The sequence below is a fragment of the Pleurodeles waltl genome, chromosome 5 (assembly GCF_031143425.1).
Source record: "Pleurodeles waltl isolate 20211129_DDA chromosome 5, aPleWal1.hap1.20221129, whole genome shotgun sequence".
In the NCBI taxonomy this organism is placed as follows: Eukaryota; Metazoa; Chordata; class Amphibia; order Caudata; family Salamandridae; genus Pleurodeles; species Pleurodeles waltl.
Window position 1 is genome coordinate 1,385,853,133 of NC_090444.1, and position 20,521 is coordinate 1,385,873,653.

General features: G+C 45.1%; 2 long non-coding RNA genes across 2 annotated transcripts in view; one reads left to right on the plus strand and one right to left on the minus strand.

Annotated features, from left to right (window-relative positions):
- LOC138296493 (uncharacterized) overlaps nucleotides 1-7,731 on the minus strand; it is a 208,182-nt gene extending 200,451 nt beyond the window's left edge. The window contains exon 1 of the long non-coding RNA XR_011203845.1: nucleotides 7,610-7,731. This is a non-coding gene — a long non-coding RNA (uncharacterized lncRNA). The remainder of the gene's footprint in view (nucleotides 1-7,609) is intronic.
- LOC138296492 (uncharacterized) overlaps nucleotides 6,891-20,521 on the plus strand; it is a 91,746-nt gene continuing 78,115 nt past the window's right edge. Inside the window, exon 1 of the long non-coding RNA XR_011203844.1 lies at nucleotides 6,891-6,947. This is a non-coding gene — a long non-coding RNA (uncharacterized lncRNA). The remainder of the gene's footprint in view (nucleotides 6,948-20,521) is intronic.

Here is a 20,521-nt window from a genome sequence, read left to right on the forward strand (position 1 = left end):
AGTGTTATGTTTTAATTGCATCTATTGAAATACATTAGTAATCAACAGGAGCAAAGTATGGCCCTCATTATTAGTATGGGGGAGACAGGAGTGCTACGCCAGCAGTGGCGATCCGACTCTCAATAGGCTGGCAGCACAGACCGCCATAATACGATCGTAGCGGTGAACAGGCCAGTACACCACCTGTATCTCAAGTACGGGCTGACGATGGCAGATGCCATCAACAGGGCAGCAGACAGGACCTTACCACCCACCGTACTATGGATCAATCAGCACACCACCACAATTTCCATGGTGGGCCAACTTTCACTCAAAGCCTGGCAGAAAGGAAAGGTATATAAGGAAACACTTACCGTAGGGACACAGAGGAGGCCACTGGCGACATGGAGCGTGAACTGGAGATCTTCCCAATGCTTGTACTTGCAATCAACCTCCAGGACATAAATTGCCGATGAAGATGACAATGGTGAGATTACCCTCCTACCACGCAAGGGACGGAAGGGGACATTACACCCTCACATGCCACACACACCCCCAAACACCGACTGCCACATCCATACAGAAACACTGGCACATCAACACCCCTCACATATACACACACATACACACACACAGGCACTCACAATACACTCACCCACTACCAGAACACACACCACGCCCTACACACACGTCACTCACACACCAAACAACACCAACTATAAACATGCAATGAACACTCAACAGAAGTAATGTCACCATACAAGCACAGTCCATATGCACAGAAGGGAACAACAATGCACATACCTGTGCCCATGAGGCAGCCATAGTCAAACGTGGACAACTTGATCCAACTGCACCAACTGTGCAGGTTGGCCATATATATTATTGGGAATAACAAAAGGGGTAACAAGAACTATTTACAATAAGGCCTATTGGGCAGTTCAGAGGTCCATGACCATGCGGCCAAACAGTTCCAACAAGGCCTCAACTTGACTCCTGACACGACCATGACCTCCACAGGGCAGGGGCATCTATGGGGCACGCACCTCAGGGTGCAGGGGGAGGGGTTGGTGGTGGGAATCAGGTTAGGATTTGGCTTCGGCTTGGGAGGGGGCTTGGGCTTCAGCTTGGGAGAGGGGCTTGGTCTTAGCTTTATATAGAGGGGAGTGGCTTTAGATCAATAGGTGGGAGCAGGATCAGGCCTCTTCACAGGTGTGTTCTTGGAGGGTGAAAGGACATGGGAACAGGAAGGAAGGTCTAGGGAGGATTGTCAAGCGGAGGTACTGGGTTTGGGGAAGCCATGGGAACGTGCAGGGACAAGACGGGGTGGGCAAGGAGGTTCAAACAGGTCAAGGCAGGAAAATAAAAGTTTTTTGGGATCACTTGGAGGTAGAGAGAGTGATTGTGTGACGTGTAGGTGTGCTGGACGTTGATGCAGGTGGGTGCATAGTCTGCTTGTGTGTGGTGGAGGAATGTGGGGTTCCTGTCTGGGTGACTAATGTTGTGGAGTCTGTGTCAATGGGGCAGGATCTGGGCGTGAGGATATAGCGCTTGCGGGTGTCTGAGGGGAGGTCACTGTAAGGGAGGAAGGGGTTGGGGGAGACAGTTGAGGACGTAGCTGTTGTCATGTTTGCATCTGTCTGTTCAGTGTGGCCAGAGCCTGAAATGATCTCTGGAGGTCAGACAAGGCACCGTGAATGCATTCCAGGTAGGCACTGGTTTGTTGTATCTGGGATGCCAGCCCCAGGATGGCATTCCCAATGGTTGTCTGTCCCACAGAGATGATTCTCAGGAAGTTAATAGCCTACTCATTGAGGGCAGTAGGGCTGACCGGGGCAGGGGTAGGGGTGCCTGCGGCGAAGGAGACACCTTCCTGGGTGAGCAGGCATGGGCAACTCGGTGGGAAGCCACTGGGAATGCGGTGCCTGCAGGGAGGGTGGCAGATTAAGATGTCGTTGGGATCGTCCCAGAGGGGTCCGCCACCACCAGGGAGCTGCCATATGAGGAGTAATCAGAGTCTGATGTTGCAGTGGTAATAGGCTTCTCTGTGGTGCTCCCCTCGCCCTCCAACCCAATCGTTCCTACACCTACAGGCTTGATTGTGCCACAATCCTGGAACTGTGTGCCCAGTTGGAGCCAGACCTGATGTCAGCTATCCGCCATCCCACAGGAATCCCCCCTCAAGTGCAGGTGCTGTCAGTACTCCATTTCCTTGCAAGTGGGTCTTTTCAAACTACAGTGGCCATAGCATCAGGGATGTCCCAGCCTATGTTTTCCAACGTGTTGTCCAGAGTGTTGTCTGCCCTGCTGAAACACATGCATAGCTACCTCATTTTCCCTCAGGTGGAAGATTTGCCTACAGTGAAAGGTGACTTCTATGCCCTGGGACATATCCCCAACATCATAGGTGCCATTGATGAGACACATGTGGCCTTGGTTCCCCCCGCAGGAGTGAACAGGTGTCCAGAAACCGGAAGAGTTGCCATTTGATGAATGTGCAGATGGTGTGTTTGGCAGACCAGTACATCTCCCATGTTAATGCCAAATTCCCTGGCTCAGTGCATGACGCTTATATCCTGAGGAATAGCAGCATCCCTTATGTGATGGGGCAACTCCAGAGGCACAGTATGTGGCTATTAGGTGAGCACCTGGAACCAAATCAGTGTGAATAGTTGTCTGGGTCTGGGGATATCCCTACAGGTTAGTGTGTGTCTAACAGTTGTCCCTCGCCATTTGCAGTGGTTAGAGCGGCAGACCCTGAAGCAGAGATCTGGCTCAAGACCAGGGTTCAAGTCCCGCTTCGGCAGGTCTTGGGCTCAATTCCCCTTGACCAGATAATTCTCGCCTCGGTGCCTAATCTAATTCATGGGTCCCACTCTGCAACTCTGGGCAATAGCTTGCTTAATCTCCACAACGGCCCCAACAGCGCTTGGATGCCTGGCTTCACCCTGGGGGTGCTCAGGAGTGGGCGCCTCATAGGGAAAAAGCCAGGAGGGGTTCCATAGCGGTTAGAGTACAGCGCTTTGAGACCCTAACGGGTGAGTAGTGCGCTATACAAGTGCTAATTTACATTTTACATTTACATGGCTACTGACCCCAGTGAGGAATCCCAGGACAAGGGCAGAGAAACGCTACAATGAGGCACAAGGGCGAACTAGGAGGATTATAGAGCGGACCTTCGGCCTCCTAAAGGCCAGGTTCCGGTGCCTCCATATGACAGGTGGTTCCCTATTCTACTCACCAAAGAAGGGGTGCCAGATTATCGTGGCCTGCTGTAAGCTTCACAACTTAGCTTTGCGACGACAGGTGCCTCTTCTGCAGGAGGATGGTCCAGATGGAGGTGTTGTGGCAGCTGTGGAGCCTGTGGACAGCGAAGACGAGGAAGCAGAAGAAGAGGACATCGACAACAGGAACTCTGTGATCCTGCAATACTTCCAGTGAGACACAGGTAGGAAGACAAACCTGCCTACTACATGTACTTTAACACTACTAACTCTCTACTGTCTGTCCTTTTCACCCAGTGTATGGTCACTGAGTTGTCACTTTCCCTTACGATTTGACAGATGCGGGTCCCACTGTGTGACATCTGCTTTGTTTCCTCATGGACTAGAGCTGTGTGACATAGCTATGTTGACATTACAAGTGAAAGAGCATTTTGTCACTGTAATTGCTAATACACTATTTCAAAATCACAGACAGACTCGAGATTGTTTTGTGCTTTAAGGGAGTTTATTTAAGTGCTCAATATTGGAGGGGGTTGTAAAATGGTGAGGGGTGATGGTGGAGGAATGTCCATGGCAGAGTCCAGTCTGTTAGTCTCACAGGTGCATTGTCCAAAGGGGCATAGGAATTGGAGCTGGGGCAGTTTGAGGATAGACAGGGTGACAAGGTGGGACAAAAGGATGACATTCAGGGCGATCTCATTTCTTGACGGGGGTCTTGGCATTGTTCACTGTCTTTGTCCTGGATCTCAGGGACTGTTTGCGGGGTGGTTCTCCCTCTGCAGGGGGTGGGGGGCTGGTGTAGTGATCCTGTGGCGGTGCCTCCTGTCCACTAGCGCCGGCAGAGGTGGTGGGCAGTTCATGGCCCAGGCTAGTGTCAGGGGCCCCTTGTTGTGCCACAGTGTCCCTACTGGTGTTGAGGACTTCCTTCAGCACCCCTACAATGGTGCCCAGGGTGGAATTGATGGATCTGAGTTCCTCCCTGAAGCCCAAATACTGTTCCTCCTGCAGCCGCTGGGTCTCCTGAAACTTGGCCAGTACCGTTGCCATCGTCCCCTGGGAATGATGATACGCTCCCATGATGTTGGAGAGGGCCTCGTGGAGAGTGGGTTCCCTGGGCCTGTCCTTCCCCTGTCGCACAGCAGCCCTCCTAGTTCCCCTGTTTCCTTGGGCCTCTGTCCGCTGAACCATGTGCCCACTGCCCCCAGGTCCCCGTTGTTGTTGGGGTGGTGGGTTAGCCTGGGTTCCCTGTAGTGGTGGACACACTGCTGATTGACGTGTCCTGGGGACAGAGGTATGGGCCCGCTGGGTGGGTGCTGTGCTGGTGTTTCCAGAGGGGGCAAGCTCTGTAGTGGCCAGTACCAGTGTGAAGGGAACCGACTGTCCCGAGGTCCCAGATGGGCCGGGTTGGTTGTTTAGATCCAGTTGGACAGAGCTGCTGTCATCACTGTGGGCCTCTTCTGTTGGTGGTGTGGACATGTGTGGACCCTCCTGTGCGGTGACGTTGGGTAGGGGTACTTCAGGGGTGTAAAAGCATGATTATTGCATCTGGGTGTACCATGGTGTGCAATGGGTGGGTGACCGTGTACCCCAGTGCTTGCATTCCTGTGTGGGACCTTGTGTGATGATGGTTTAGGGGGGTGTATGGGTATGTGCAGTGGCCATGCATTGGTGATGGGTGTCCATGCTTTGTTGATGCATGCAGAGCTTGGTGTTGGGATGTGTGGTTTGTGATATTGGGACATTTGTGAGGAGTAGGAGTGATGGGGGTGAGGGCGAGGGTGGGGGTATGTGATGGCATGCAGGTATGGTGGGGGATTTAGTAGTTAAGGTTTGTCTTACCAGAGTCCATTCCTCCAGCTACTCCTTCGAGGCCCTCAGGATGCAGAATAGCCAAGACTTGCTCCTCCCATGTTGTTAGTTGTGGGGGAGGAGGTGGGGTTCCGCCGCCAGTCCTCTGAACCGCAAGGTGGTGTCTTGAGACCATGGAACACACCTTCCCCCGTAGGTCATTCCACCTCTTCCTGATGTCATACCTATTTCTTGGGTGCTGTCCCACTGCGTTGACCCTGTCCACTATTCTTCGCCATAGCTCCATCTTCTTAGCTATGGAGGTGTGCTGCACCTGTGATCCGAATAGCTGTGGCTCTACCCGGATGATTTCCTCCACCATGACTCGGAGCTCCTCCTCAGAGAACCTGGGGTTTCTTTGCCGTGCCATGGGGTGGTGTGAGTGATGTGTGGGGTGGTGTGTGTTGTGATATGTGGGGTGATATTTAGTAGTGTGTTGTGTGAGGTGCGTGGATGTTATGTGGGTGATAGTATTGTGTACCTGTGGATGCTTGGTTGTAGATTGTAGTGTCTCTCTCTGGCCTTCTGTTGCAATTGTGGTCGTAGGGGTTTGTGGGTGATGTGGGTGTGTGTTTTATATTGTATTGGGTGTGTCCGGAGTGGTGTGTGTATGTGTATCAGGTGTGTGTATGTTGAATTGTCCAATGTGGCTGTGTTTTGTAAGAGTGTGTGTATTTTGAGCGTGGCAGTGTGTACCGCCAATGGAATACCGCAGTTGAAAGACCGCTGCGTGGATTCGTGTGTTGTGATAGTGTGGGCGTATTTCTGTTGGCATGACGGTGGAGGTTTTGTTATCGCCAGTTTATCACTGACCTTTGGTGTGGCGGAGTTGTGCGGGTGTCTGAAGTTTGTCGGATTCCGATATGTGGGTCATAATAGCTGTGATGGAATTCCGCGGCCGCAGCGCTGTGTTGGCGGTCTTCTGCACGGCGGTAAGCGGCTTTTACCGCCAATGTTGTAATGACCTCCATAGTCTTGTAGTTGACCTTGGGAGAGGAAGTATTTCCGGAGAATGAGATAGCGTCTTGTCTCCTTTCCACACAAGCCGATTTCTTGTTGTCATTGTTCTGTGAGTTTAAAACTGCACCTGAAACAGAAATGTTAGGCAACAGCATCTCCAATTGCTTTGCGTCCTCCAGCGAACATTCTATGCTCTTTGCTATGTCAATAGCCTTATCTAGGGATGGGTCTTTGCATGTTAACAACTTTTCCTGGATTCTCTTAGAATAACACCTCGCAACTAATTGGTCACGTATGAGTTGAGAAGTAAAATTTTCAAATTCACATTTAGCAGCCAAAACGTTTAACGCGGTTATAAATGAATCTATACTTTCATTGGGATTCTGCGATCTCGTGAAAAATGTGTATCTATGTACCACAATATTTTTTGTTTTAATAAAATACTTATCCAATTGTGCCACAACCATTTCGAATTCATCTAATTCTTCATCCTCACATAACTCATAAGCTGGTAAATGATCAAAAATATTTTGACCTTCCACCCCCAGATAATAATACATTAAACTCTTTTTCCTTTCCGGCCTGGCTTTAAAGGAACAGAACCATAATTTCCATTCCAAAGGGGGTTCACCAGGGTCCTGTAAAAAAGGAGCAGGTGGCATAACATTCTGCATTTTCTTTTTTTTTTCTAAATGTTCTTCTTTAACTTTTAAAGTGAAGGTAATGAAAATAAAAAATTAAAAAATTAAAAAACAAAAAAATTGGAGTTTACACAGTGTCCCAACGAAAGATGGCCGAACCAATGTGTTAAAAAGAAATCAGTCCTTCTTTTACTTCAAGAGGAAGAGAAAAAAAAAATGTTGTGTCCTTCCTTTGTTTCTCCGGTCTTCTGATGATATACAAACAAAATAGATTCAGCAACCAGGAAAATACGAGGTAAGAAAAATGCGAAGAATTCTCAGAACCAAAGTAATCCAGTTTCCAAAATGTTAGCGCAAGGCCACGCGCAAACAGAGTCTAGAGCAGCACACGTATGTGGCAGGCGCACACAATCCTGAAATGCCAGTGCACAAGGACAGGCGCCAGAAGAGAGCAGTACGGCACAAGTGTTTGCTGTTAAAAGCGCTCGTGACAGTTGGTGGAGCGAAAAATGAAGATTAAAAAAAATGAAAAAATTAGACTTACTCTGTGCCCCCAAAGCGCTGCCTCCTGTAAATGTTTACAACACAGCTGTGAACACAGCTCCAGTGCTTCCAAAGCACCGTCTCCTGACAAAGGCCAACAAAGCTGGAAACGCAGCTTCGGCCGTTACAAATCACCACGACCGAAGCAATAAGGGAAACAAAAGCCTCCTTAGTTAATCTGTTCACCCTCGTTGCCAAATGGGAAGACGTGCAGACAAACATCCTTTTTAATCCTTAAATAAAGTTTATTTGTAGCAAGAACATGCAAACGAAGTTACATGTAAAAAATGGGGCACAGAGAAAACCATCAGCGCAATCATCCGTTAGCGTAGTATGGAATCACCTGCACGAAGCTATGTCAGTGGATTCCATATTAGCACTTGCATTCTTTCTCACATCATAACAACCCCCTACCGGCTTCCGTCCGCAGACTCCCACCTTCCAGATTCTACCCTTTGTCTTTGGCTTTGGGAGCATCAGAGTCTCAGCCTGGGACCGGAACTGATTATAGGTTTGCTTGCTGTGGAAAGCTGCTTAGTGTAGCGCTGGGAGGAGTGGCTGGGGGGCGGTATTCGGTGTCAGATGCAGAGCCATTAATAGCCGCAGCATGTAATGCCTGGTAGGAGGGGTGAAGGAACGGCATAGAGCTGTGTATTTTAGCTATAGCCACAGTACAAATTATTGGACAACATTTGTTTACTGCTATTAATCGCTGCTCTGCGTTTGCTAATCCATGGCTGAACATATTTAGCCTATTATCCAGGAGAGATCCTCCCAATTATATCCAACAATTAATTTTCTCAGATATTATCACCGCTCACTAAAAACAGTGTTTGACTCCTGACAAGTGCCAGTGGTCGAATAAAATACTTTCTGTTTGTGCCATCTCGATCTTTTGTTGCAAAATGCTTCCATGTGTTTCTGTCAAATTACTAATCCCTGTTAACACACTATTAACAAGTGATAAATAATTCTCAGTGTAATCAAATCATGCCTTCTTCCCCTTAAACCTAGACTCTACCTTCGAAATCTGCTTCAGTGTTAAAATCCACCCTTCACTTGTTACAAACAGTGTTAGATAGTGCCATAGTTAATCGAGACACTACCAAAGAAACTCTACATATTAAAAAGTATATTATAGAAACAAACCCCTTTTCATTGTGTTCCCTACTATTGTTTATTACGAGATGGCTCAATTGAAAAGCCACGTATTTACGCTGCACTTGACCCAGAGCTACTAGAATTATATGGCATGCAAGGGCCAAATTATGCGTCAGGGTTGAATAAATTATGTGGCAATAATGAATATCATGCAGTATAACCTGGTACTCTTTGTGGTAGTATTTCTTCATTATTTTGTCATTTTTACTCATGGTAACACTGGTCAAAGCGTTCACCTCATTAGTAGTTATTTAACAATCAAATGCAGAAATAAACAACTGCAAGATGACTAGTCAACTTTTTTCAAAGACCATTCGACTACATGGGAACGTGTTGTCTCATTTGATCTGTTTGAGACAGAAACTGTTTTTTTTGTTAAAATCTGTAGATTATGCAACAAACAATATATTATGTAGCAAATGCGGCACATCCATAATTATACAAAACACTGCAGACACAGAATCACATAATCCCAGTGGCCCAGACAATACCTGCCTCAAAAATCACACATTTTGCGCCAGAATATATTCCTGTGCCACATTTGAGTTTTTCAGATCTTTCTCCAAAGATCACCCTTTACTTGTACTAGAAAATTCTATCCGGATTACTCCATACTAGTTCTGGTATTGTAGTGTCTTTTTATTATTTATAAGTTGCTTTCTGTATCCCCTGAGTGGTCTTGAATGTTTTTTGGGTATGGTGTACGAATGCACCCAATTTGCCCCATAGTCACGTATTTTTATTTTTTTTTACTAACTGTCCCGGCAAATTTCAGAGTAACTTTTCCAAACTTTTAGTTTGGTTGTATAAAGCCTATTCTATAGAGTTTCTTCTGTGATGTTCATGTCTGGACTCCTCAGAACGTACAGCTGGGACTGGATGTATGTGTTTCAGAGTAACACCTTGATGTATAATACCCATGAGTATGAGTTTTTGCCCCTGACACACTTCGTGATGGCTCGTCTGTGCATACACCATGGTTGGTTGCATATTGGCTCAAGTGGACAGACTCCGAAGAGCATATATACTGTGGTTGTATGATGCCCATTACCATGAGTTACTTTCTGCCAGTCCCAGCGCCACCTATGCTCAACATGACTTCTGCATGCTTATCAACTGTAACAAGTAAATAGGAATACTGTTTATTTGAATCCATTAGTTCCAACCTTTTTCTGGAAACTCATAGCTGTCTGAATCAACATAAAGAGTTCACATGGACAGTAGGAGAATGATGGAGTCTGGTTACCACTGGGGTCAATGCAGAAAGACTTGTACGAGTACCTAGAAGAGTTGTCATGCAATACTCATCCACATAATTTTAAATGCCCTGTGATTTGTCCTCAAAAGATCTAATATGTTAGCAAAAATATACAACGGGTAGAAATTGAAAGGATTATACCCTTTTCGTACTACAGAGTTGGACATTCTGGTGCACATTCACAGAGAAATGTAAGAGTATGTAAATTCTTACTCCGATAGTACTCCTTCCCATACTCATAAATTCTTTTGTGAATTACCTACAAGTATTTATCGGTCCTTCCTTACACTTTGTATAGGGGGATCAGCTCTTTAGTAGGATGCTAAATGCCAACATTTTCATTTTTTGCTGCAAATAGAAGAAGGAGGTAAATGGAAGTGCTTTAGTTATATGCAGGGCTACTGGAATTATGTGGCAGGAAAAGACCAACTTAGGAGGCAGGATTGACCACTTTATATGTCAAGAAAAGTCCAGCTATCAATTTACAATGCCAATACATCTAACTCAAGCAAATGCGAGACCTATTGCATTGCAAATGCTTGTTCTGCCTGATGTCAGTGTGTTTGACTGTGTTCACTAGGATCCTGCTAACCAGGACCCCTGTAAGTATGCACTCTCTCCCAACACTCTGTATTTCACCCACAATTGGCACACTGGTGCCCCATTATATGCCCCTATGCCAGGGCACTGGGGCTCCAGGGGATCCTTATGGGCTGCAGCATATATATGCCACCCAAAGGGAGCCCATGCAAAGGCTTCTACGGGACTGCCATTGCAGCCTACGTGAAAAGGTGCAAGCACCCTTTCACTGCCAAATTTCACTACAGGGTGCTGTCAGGAATCCCTAAGGTGCCTCCTGGGTTATCTGTCAGCATCCCCAGGGATTAGGATTAAATCATATCTCTGTTCTTGGTTAAACCTTCATGTTTCTAAGTAAACATAATGTTCTGTGTTACACAATTGGTTTTATCAATGCTTATTTTACCTATGCCTGTTTGCTAATGTGAGCAGATGTACGCATGTGCTTCTAATTGGGTGTGGTGTAGAAATGTGCTTCTAATTGGGTGTGGTGACTCATCCACATGTGGAAACTCAACTGCTTTACTGATTGGCTATAAATAGCAGAGAGAAGCAAGCCTCCCTGATTGGCTTTGTTTTGCTTCCTGATCTCAGCATCTGATTTGGCAGTCCAGTCCCTGCTGTCATCCTCGTATTCTGGACTTTCGAGGCAATTCTTTTCTTCATTCCTGTACCAGCTGACACCAGGCATTCCTCCAGCACTCCGGAAAAGACTGCAGCAAAGTGACTAGTATTCTCCAGGGAGTTTGTTCTTTGAGCGCTGTGCTTTCCTAGAACAGCTTGTGCATTTAAGTCCTCGTATTTTGGCAGAGTGCTTATCTTGAATAGACAAATGCATTTCTGAACATTCTACATTATTATTGTAGTTACTTTCCTAAATGTACTTCAGGAAATCTGCTTAAGCTCAAGTACTACAAAAAGTGACAATGCAATTTTAAAAGAGCATTTACGTGACTTTTCTTTCTCTAATAGCAGAACTCTTGGATTTAGATTGCATCATTCATGCCTGTGTTTCAGGTTTGAGGAATTTGCTTTTGAAGGGTTTTTCACAGACACAGTGAAACCAAACCAAACTGTGCCACCCTAACAGTTTAAACCCAGAGTGGACATTTGTGTTTCTTGGATTGTTTTTGTTCCTTTTACTTTAAAACTATGCATGCAGGAAAGTTATATGTGATATAATTAATGCCCATGTTGTCTTTCTTGTGCATGATAAGTGCAACCACAGTTCTAATTGTAGTGTGCAACAGTGAATCTCTGTGAAGCCAGCCCTAGTGTCCCAGTACTTATTGTTATGGTACTCAGTTTGTGTTTTTGGTAATGCAGTGTTAGTAATTGTGCCAACAGTTATTATTATCCAAGAAAAGTGCTGGAGCATCCCGGTGTTCTTCCACTGCCCTCGTGCCCATATCAGGAAGAGAATTTCAGTTTCAAGGAAGTTGAGTGCACTAACTCTACTATCACTCTGTCAACAACAACCTGCTCCCCCTGAAGATACAGGGTGCCTGGCTAGACCAGCAAGATGTGTCAGTGTTTTGTTTCTTTCTCTTCCACTCCCCCTTTCCTTTTGGGACAACTGCAGGGGTTTCTGTGTCCACCAGGAAGTGCTGAGAGGTGTTCCAGGATGTCGGGGGCATACCATCGCAAGCTTCTGCTTTTCAAGTGAGTGTCCCCATCTTGACGGGTGGAAAGTACCCATGTGTGAGGCCACCCCTGCTCTAGCAGAAGTGCCCCCACCAACTCCAGGGCCATTGTCCTAGACTTCATGAGTGCGGGATGCCATTTTTCTTGTGTATTGGACATAGGTCACTACCTATGTCCAGCTACATAATGGTAACTCAGAACAAAGGCATGTTTGGAATCAAACATGTTAGAGTCATACCCCAAGGCTTTTGCAAGCATTGGTTGTATGATTCCATCCACTCTGGGGGCTCTTTGGAGGACACCAGCATTGCCATTACAGCCTTCTGAGGGTTTCCAGGCAGCCCAAGCTGCTGCCACCTCCAAGACAGGTTTCTGCCATCCTGTTGCTTGCAAAGCTTGAACCCAGGAAGGCAGAACAAAGGATTTCTGTTGGGAGAGGAGTGTTACACCCTCTCCCTTTGGAAATAGGTGTTATAGGCTTGGGAGGGGTAGCCTCCGCAAGCCGCTGGAAATGCTTTGAATGTCACATTTGGTGGCCTCCTTGCATAAACCAGTTTACACCGGTCCAGGGAGTCCTAGTCCCTGCTCTGGCACAAAACTGGACAAAGGAAAGGTGAGTGACCACTCCCCTGTCCATCACCACCCCAGGGGTGGTGCTCAGAGCTCTTCCAGAGGGTCCCTGGGTTTTGCTATCTTGGATTCAAGATTGGCAGGGAACTCTGGGAGCATTTGATTGGCCAGTGCCAGCAGGTGACGTCAGAGTCCCCTCCTGATAGGTGGTCACACAGCTAAGTGACCAATCCCACTTTCAGGACTATTTAGGGTCTCTCTCTTGGGTGGTTCCTCAGATTCAGATTGCAAGACTCCAGCAGGAATCCCTTGCATCCTCCACTTCAACTTCTCACAGAAGAAAATGCATCTGGACTCTTCAGGACCCTACAAGCTGCAACAAAGAAGCAAGATGCCTTCTGCAGCATTGCTCCTTTCAGCAACTGCAGCATTTCTTCAGTTGTGCACCCTCTGAGGACAGCCCATCTTCAGTCTGCATCAGAAGAAAGAAGGAATCTCTCTTAGAGTGTAGGAATCCCTCCCCTGCTTCTGCAGGCACCATCTGTGATGCCGACGGCTGCATGGATCCCCTCTCCTGCTGAGCTGCGTGGATCCTGCATCACGGGTGGTGGACTGAAGTGGTCCCGGCGTTCCTCTCTTCCAACTGTCTAACTTGGGTGGAGGTAAGCCCTTGCCTGTCCAGGCAGGACAGTGCCCCTGTGCACAACGTCATTTGCAGCTGCCAATACTTGTTGGCGTTCTTTTCCTTAGATCTTCATACATCTTGAAGCTCTGGCCCCCAGCACTCTATCCTGTGACGCACATCTCCTTGAGTGGATCTCTGGTGCCATAGGAGCCTTTCTCGTAGTGCTGCATAGGCCTCTTCTGTGACTCTCATGTCCCCGTCCTATGAGACTCCTGTGGGTGCTGCCTGGCCTTTGGTGGGCTCTCTGTGTTGCTGAGGGCCCCCTCTGACTCGTCTTCCTGGGTAGAGTCCCCCTGTCCTTCCTGGTCCCCAGCAGCTCCACATTCCACTATCTGCACATTTTTCGTATGCCAAGGTTAATGGAACCCGAAGATGCAAACCCAACTGCATTCCTCCTTCTGGTATGGGACATCACCTGCATCCTGCAGGAACCCGACTTTGTCTTCTTGGGTGCAGTGCTGACTCTTCTTCCTCACCGGTGGTTCACTTCTTGCACCTTCTCCCTGGTGGATAGGGACTCCTGCCCTTCCTGGACTCGACTGTGCTTCTTGCACTTGGTCCCTTTCTTCCACAGGTCTTCTTATCCAGGAATCCACTTTTGGTGTCTTGAAGTCTCTTCTAAATTCTTCTTTACTTCTCTGGGTGTGTTCTGGGAAACTTATAGTGAGTTACTCCTGCTTTCTTGGTCGCTGGGGTGGGTTGTGGTACTTACTTTTGGGCTTTCCTAGTACTCCCAGCACCCGTCTATGCACTACACTTGCCTAGGTGGGGGACCGACTTAAACATTCTACTTTCTTAGTATATGGTTTTTGATCCCCCTAGGCCTGTCACGTAGGTTGTCATTATCCTAATGAGACTACTGGATTTGGGCTGCAGAATCACTTGTACTGCGGACTGAGTCTCATCCTGCACCATGTGATGCCTGACGGCCTAATCTGGGTTTGGTCCAGCTAATTAGCAGTGCTTCATCTCCACCCAAGAGCAGGGATGATTGGGGCAACCGGGTGCATGACATACATGGCTCCTCCGGGGAATCGTAGTCACTCATCCATTTCTCTCAGTTACATAAGTCTCACGTATGCAAGGACAATCAGAGGCAGAGTAAAGTTCAATAAGGTTTTATTGAAGTAACTGCATCTTAGATAATAAAGCATGCACTGCAATAACTAGGACGATGAAGCACAATAAGATTAAAATTGTGACAAGGAGAGTAAAACACAAGAATAACGCTACCATACTCTCACTAAGGTTTATAGGGGTAGTTCTTACCTAAGCAATGCTAAGCTATGTTGGAGCACAGCATGTTAAGCTCTAGTTCTGCCTTTCAGGTTCCCCTTGGGAAGGCATCATCCCTCATACCTGAAGAAGTGGCCTGTAGTCTACATAAGCAGCTGTAGAGAAGCGATCAGCAATCAGCATACAGTTGTGGTCATCTGGCTGGAATCTCCCTCTAACGTACATAGGTCAAAGTAGTGCTATTAAAATAAAACATCTGATGTTCCAAGAAAGGATCCTCCCATAAGTTTTTGAATGTTTCTGTGAACATTGGAGGCAAAGTGTACCACTTTTGCCAGCAACCTATCTTACGGCAGCCTTGTGAAAGAAATTTCTTGTTTAAGAACGCAGTGCTGGCCTAGGCGAAGAACAGCTAGAAAGAAAAAATAAAACAAGACCGTAAATGTGGCTAATGTAAAAATAATAATAATATAACAAATCTAAAATAAAATATATCTAGGTTAAAGTGCAGAGCGGCAGGTCTAGTTTGCTAAAATAACGTGTATAAAACTATAGCTAAAAATGGCTACACAATACTCTCTCCTTACCGGTTCAAAGGTGGTTCAAAACCTAACTTGATATATTCAAGCTACTAAAAATCATCTTAAAGCATATATGTGTGGGAATGTCAATGATGACAAGTTAAAAGACACTTGAGCAGGTATGAAAAGGACAATTTAAAATATTAACAGTGGCGTTGAGAAAGCCGAACCTCCTTCATGCCACTGAGACATTTATTCGTGAAGGGCAGCTCCCACACCTAGCGTATGTAACTATCTCCTAGCCTTTCATACCTGCCCACTGGAATGTGTTTTAAGCAGGATGTGAAATGAAGTGTTGACATAGGCAGATTGATGACCCTGGGTATTAACCACTCAGCAGATAGTATTTCAGCCACAGTGAAGGGCACTTTTCTAATTTTTTAATATTTAACATGACATAAGTCGCTTCCTTCTTAGCCATCAGTTGTTGTCGCGTTAACTTAAACGTAGAAAATATGTCCCTCGCGCTAACGTGTTGCCAGGGAACGTAACCTGCTTTCAGTGTTTGTAGTGTCCAACCTAACTGCATAATGGATCTTAGTTGACTCTGTCTATGGTGTAAAGAGGACATGTCACTCTGTACTATGTCTATTGCAGAGGAAATTATGTGGTTTACGGTATATGTTCGGTCAGACAGGGTATTAATCCCACTATCTACAATAATGCCTTCTGTAAATTTTTCTGATCTATTTGCCTTAATCGGGCAGCAATTTCTTGTTGAGAAAGCTTCTAAATTTCATTATAGACTGCATATAAGAAGCGCATTCTGCGTTGTTTTCTGGGACCTAACAGGAAATCCTGTAAATCAGTATTATTAAACGGGAGACTGAGGAGATCTTAAATAGCATCTATGAGGAACTCTCCAACTTTTGCTGGCATAGTTTCCCTATACTGTATGTCGTTACTAAACCCGCAGGTTCACATGACACATGGCGAGGGTCAGGCCTACTTGTTTTAAAACCCTGTGGAGCTTACAAAACCTTTATGACACCCATTTGTATCTATTGATCACAATAACCACCCACCAGGATGTGAAAGTGAAGCATTGAATGTGCCATTTTGGACCCATTCATCGAGCTGATCTCCTGTTGCATTGATACATTTATGCCATTTGTAAAATTTTGCAGGGACAGGTATACTGGGTGAATTCAAATCCTTAATGTTCGCTAAGCCTAAACAACTTGTCTGTTGTACAATTTCATTTAAAAATATCATTTGAACAGGTATCAGGCATAAAGCTTCCTTTCCCCTTATTTGCCAATTTTTTGTTCCCCACACACTTTTTAAGTCAATCGACTTCAACCAATATTCATAGACTTCCATAGCCAACCGGGAAACAAAGAAATCCGAAGAAATGTATCTGTCAGTAATATATGTACAATTTCTATAAATGGCAATTTTAAATAATATGACTCAGCATTTTTAACATCGTACCCAGAAAAATATGTACATTTTCCAGAATATATTTCCTTGTAGAGGAGTTGGACAATGTTCCCATTGTGTGTAATAAAAAATAGTTTTTGGTGTACTTGCTCTGTGAATGAAATGTTGTCCATAATAATTATAGCAGAACATGTCTCCATAATTTTCTTTGGATTGATAAACATCCTCACTTTCAAATACAGTAAAATACTGCAACTTAGTCATCATAGAATCAACTGTTTTCATATCCCAGTCATCAGAAATGACTCCAGATATTCATTGAATGACTTCTGTCGGGCCGCACATATAAAATGTGACTTTATCCCAAACAGTCCATCAGGAATTGATACAGCGGAAATGTTCACGTAAGACAAGTCTCTGCGGACCTTGTAAGAAGAGAAATGGGGTTTCAGGACCTCATCCACCAGTTCCACTGTTGATCATTCAGAAAGATAATGACCATGTATCAGTAGAAAGAAAATAAAAACAAAGCTAATCCAAAGGAGGAAAGCTAATATAGGCAAGTAAAGCTACAGATAGTTAAATGGGAGAACAAAGGAATTAGTTTTGAGCCAAATTATCAGCTATGTGTTCTTGACAGTTCAAAAGTAGAAAAGGCAGATGAGTCAGAGAAAGTGTCAGTAATGTCAGCAAAGTATCCAGAAGCAGTCGGTGCAAAAGCTGGAGCTGTATTTTGAAGAGGAGATCTAACTGTGGTCTCTTGTGGTGGTTTGTAATAAACAATGTCATCTGTTTATGTAGAATTTGAGAATGATCAATCAACATTTTCTGTGTTGCTTGTTGTAAAGGATGCTAGTTGAACTAATGAAATATCATTTTTCACCCTCCCCAAGCTCTGTGAGGTGTAAGCGTTGCTGTTTAAAACTTGTAGAGGGACATCTTGCCCATTAGTGAGAGGGATTCGGGTACTACTGGTTGTTCCTCTTAGTCTGCTATGAAGGATCAGCCACATGGTGAAACTTGGTGTAACTTGACATTGTTGATGGAGACGAAGTGGGTTTAATAAAAATTATTCATGTATTCTGAATAAGTGATTTGTGTAGAACATATAATAACGTAGAAAGATAATGCACACATTTGAAAATGTGATCACGAAGAATGGCCACCAATGTTAACTAAATGAACTAATCAATGATTTAATAATATGACAGGACCAGCAAGCGGTGGTAGAATAACAGTTCTGGTACCTTGTATCCCCAGGACTAGAACCGGTGCACGACAAGAAGGACCAAACTCCTTTTTCACAGCAACTTTTTCACGTATTAGATCCCCAACCTTGGGAATCCAGCCGGTAGATGTTATCTGTACATCCTTAATTTCTAAGGAGGCAGCACTTGCAGAAGCGTTGTTGTCACGGAACTGTTGTAATTCCTGCAAGACAGTGACACGTTCATTTATGTCAAAGGGTGTTTCTGCTGCCTCCACGCCAGAACAATCAAGATCTGGAACATACATTTGAGTTACAAACAGGCACTCGTATGAAGTACGATTCCCCCAGGGACCTTCTAGGCAGATTAATAAGTGCTTTCTGGACCCATACAGGTGATTAAGCCAACTATGACCCGTGCCTAGTACTCTGGCTGTTAAGGATTGCTTTAAATCTAGTTTCGTTACTCCACAACACTATTTCCCCCACAATGAAATGGAGACGAGTAATGGAGTTGGACCCTTAATAAAGCCATGGTGTCCCTGAATGCCCTTAAGGTGAAAGCAGGGCCCTGGTCTGAGTGGAAAGTCATAACTGCATATGTGCCGATAAAGACTTCCAAATCTTTTATACCAGTCTGAGCGTCAGCTGAGCATTGTGGCCACACCCATAGAAATCTGGAGCAGGAGTCAACAGGGACTAGAATGTATTTGCATGCACTGTCAGGTGTCAAAGGACTGCAATGGTCCAGGTACACACATTGTAATAGTTTGTCAAAAGTTAGTATGGGTATCTGCGTTGGGCGTTTGACGGTGGCAGATATCACAACAAAGGACATACTGATTGGTCTGTTTCTATAGACCTGGCCACCAATAACGAGCTTGCAACAATGATATTTTAGCCACCACACCAGCATGGGCAGAAGCAACTCCCTCATGCGCTGCTTTGATCAACTCTGGACTTTGATCTTTTTTGGGAATCTCACAATTACCCACACCTGGTATTATAGCTATGGCGGAAAATAAGTCTGCCATCTGGTAGGAATATTTAGCAGGGTATGCTTTTGGCAAGGGCGTGCCGTCAGCCGTGGCTGTCACAGCAGCCCAAATTTCATCATCCGGTTTCGTCTTAGAATGAGTTACTGCAGCAACAGAAGTGATAGCTACTGCTGATTTGGCTGCTTCATCAGCCAGTGTATTCCCAGCAATGTGTATTACAAGAGCTGGTGTCCAGGTGTATGTATAACATTGACATTTGGTAGCATTTCCTTCAGATCCGCTACTTTCCCCCACAGAAGTCTGTGTTTGGTGGTGTTACCTCTCTGAACACTTTCTGGTGTCAATAATTCAGATATTCATTGAAGGACTGGACACAATAGTATGAATCACGGACAATCAGTGTTAGCTGGTCAGGATCCGTATGTTCCAGTTCCATCACCAGAGCCTTTAGCTCTGCTAGTTGTGCAATTCCCTAGGGTATACATATAGATATGTTGTGGATATAATTTACTATCCTCCATATACACGCTTACAACTGCGCACACCACGGAGCATTGATGCTTTGTGCCAATAGCAGATTGTGCTGAGCCATCAGTGTACATGACTCTTTGATGCTGATCAATAGGTAATGTATTTGCTGGAACTGGGCATTCTAGTTCATATTGCAAAAATTCTTGAGTTTGTAACTTTGGGTCAAAAATATAGTCAACATCAGTGACTGTCAGAGATGTTGCCCATTGGATCCAACATGCATTTGGAACGCTGGCTTTGGTGACAGCCTCAAGGGCTGGGATTGGAGATACCACAATAATGTGTTTCCCCTGGGCTAATGGTCTTTCTTTTATGACAGCCATCTGAACAACGGTGAGGATTTTCTCAGTGGGAGCAAAATGTTGTTCTGCTGTCAAATACAAATGTGATTTGTATGCAATAAGGACTGTCTCACCCTCATTAAATGTTACATAGGTGAAACCAATGGCACCTGCAATTATTCTGATGACCAGATGTTATTTATTGTCCCTTGTGTGTAAGTGTTGTGCTGCAATGCTCTGAGGATGCGTGGGTGTTCGACTGTCAATAATTTACTGGAAAAGTCAGGACGTATCAAGTCATATACGAGTTTGTTGCGTGATGCATAATCTGGAATGTATGTTCTGGCAAAATTTACAAAACCCAACAGCGATTGGAGTTTTTTAATGGTATTTAGAGGCTGTAACTGTATGCATTTTTCTACGATTTATGGCACTAGGCTCTTTCCTTCACTTCATAATTCGTATCCCAGAAACAGGGCACAAAGGAAGGCTATTTTGTTTTTTTGAAGTTGAATTTATAGCCGAATTTGGCAAATCTTACAACAATGCGGGCTACCCATCTTAGATGTTGCAGTAATTCATCATCTGTAAGGTAGATATCATCTACATAGGATAATGCTTCTGGGTCAATGTCGTGCAATATTGAGGTTACATGAGCTGCGAACAGGCCTGGGCTGTTCTTGTACCCCTGTGGTAAAAAACTGATTTTTTTCTGGGAGCCTAGTGCACTGAAACTTGTTAGGACTCTACTCTCAGGCGCTATATTTTGGCAGAAGAAGCCATCCGAAATATCCAATGTTGTTTTGTAGTTTTTGCACACTATGTTGTTCATAAATGCTGTGCTATGAGTGTTTTATGTATGACCATTTAAATGTCTGTAGTCTAAGACTATTCTGTATGAATGGTCCGGTTTAGCTACAGGGAATAGAGGATTACTCATTGGTGAGACACAGGGTTCAATTACGCACTGGTACTCTTGTTGTGTGAGGATTTCCCTCACGGATGCTTTAGCATCATGTTTTATTGGTTATTGGGGTTGAGGTTGATTCTTAATTGGAGTTGCATGATAAGTGGAATCTTTATCCCACCCTACGTGGTTGCGATATACAGCGTGTGCCTGTGCCAATGCTCAATCAATGGCATAGGATTCTACAAGCTCGTCGGGAACAAGAGGCAAGAAAGAAGGTTTGATAATCTATTCCTCGTATGGGC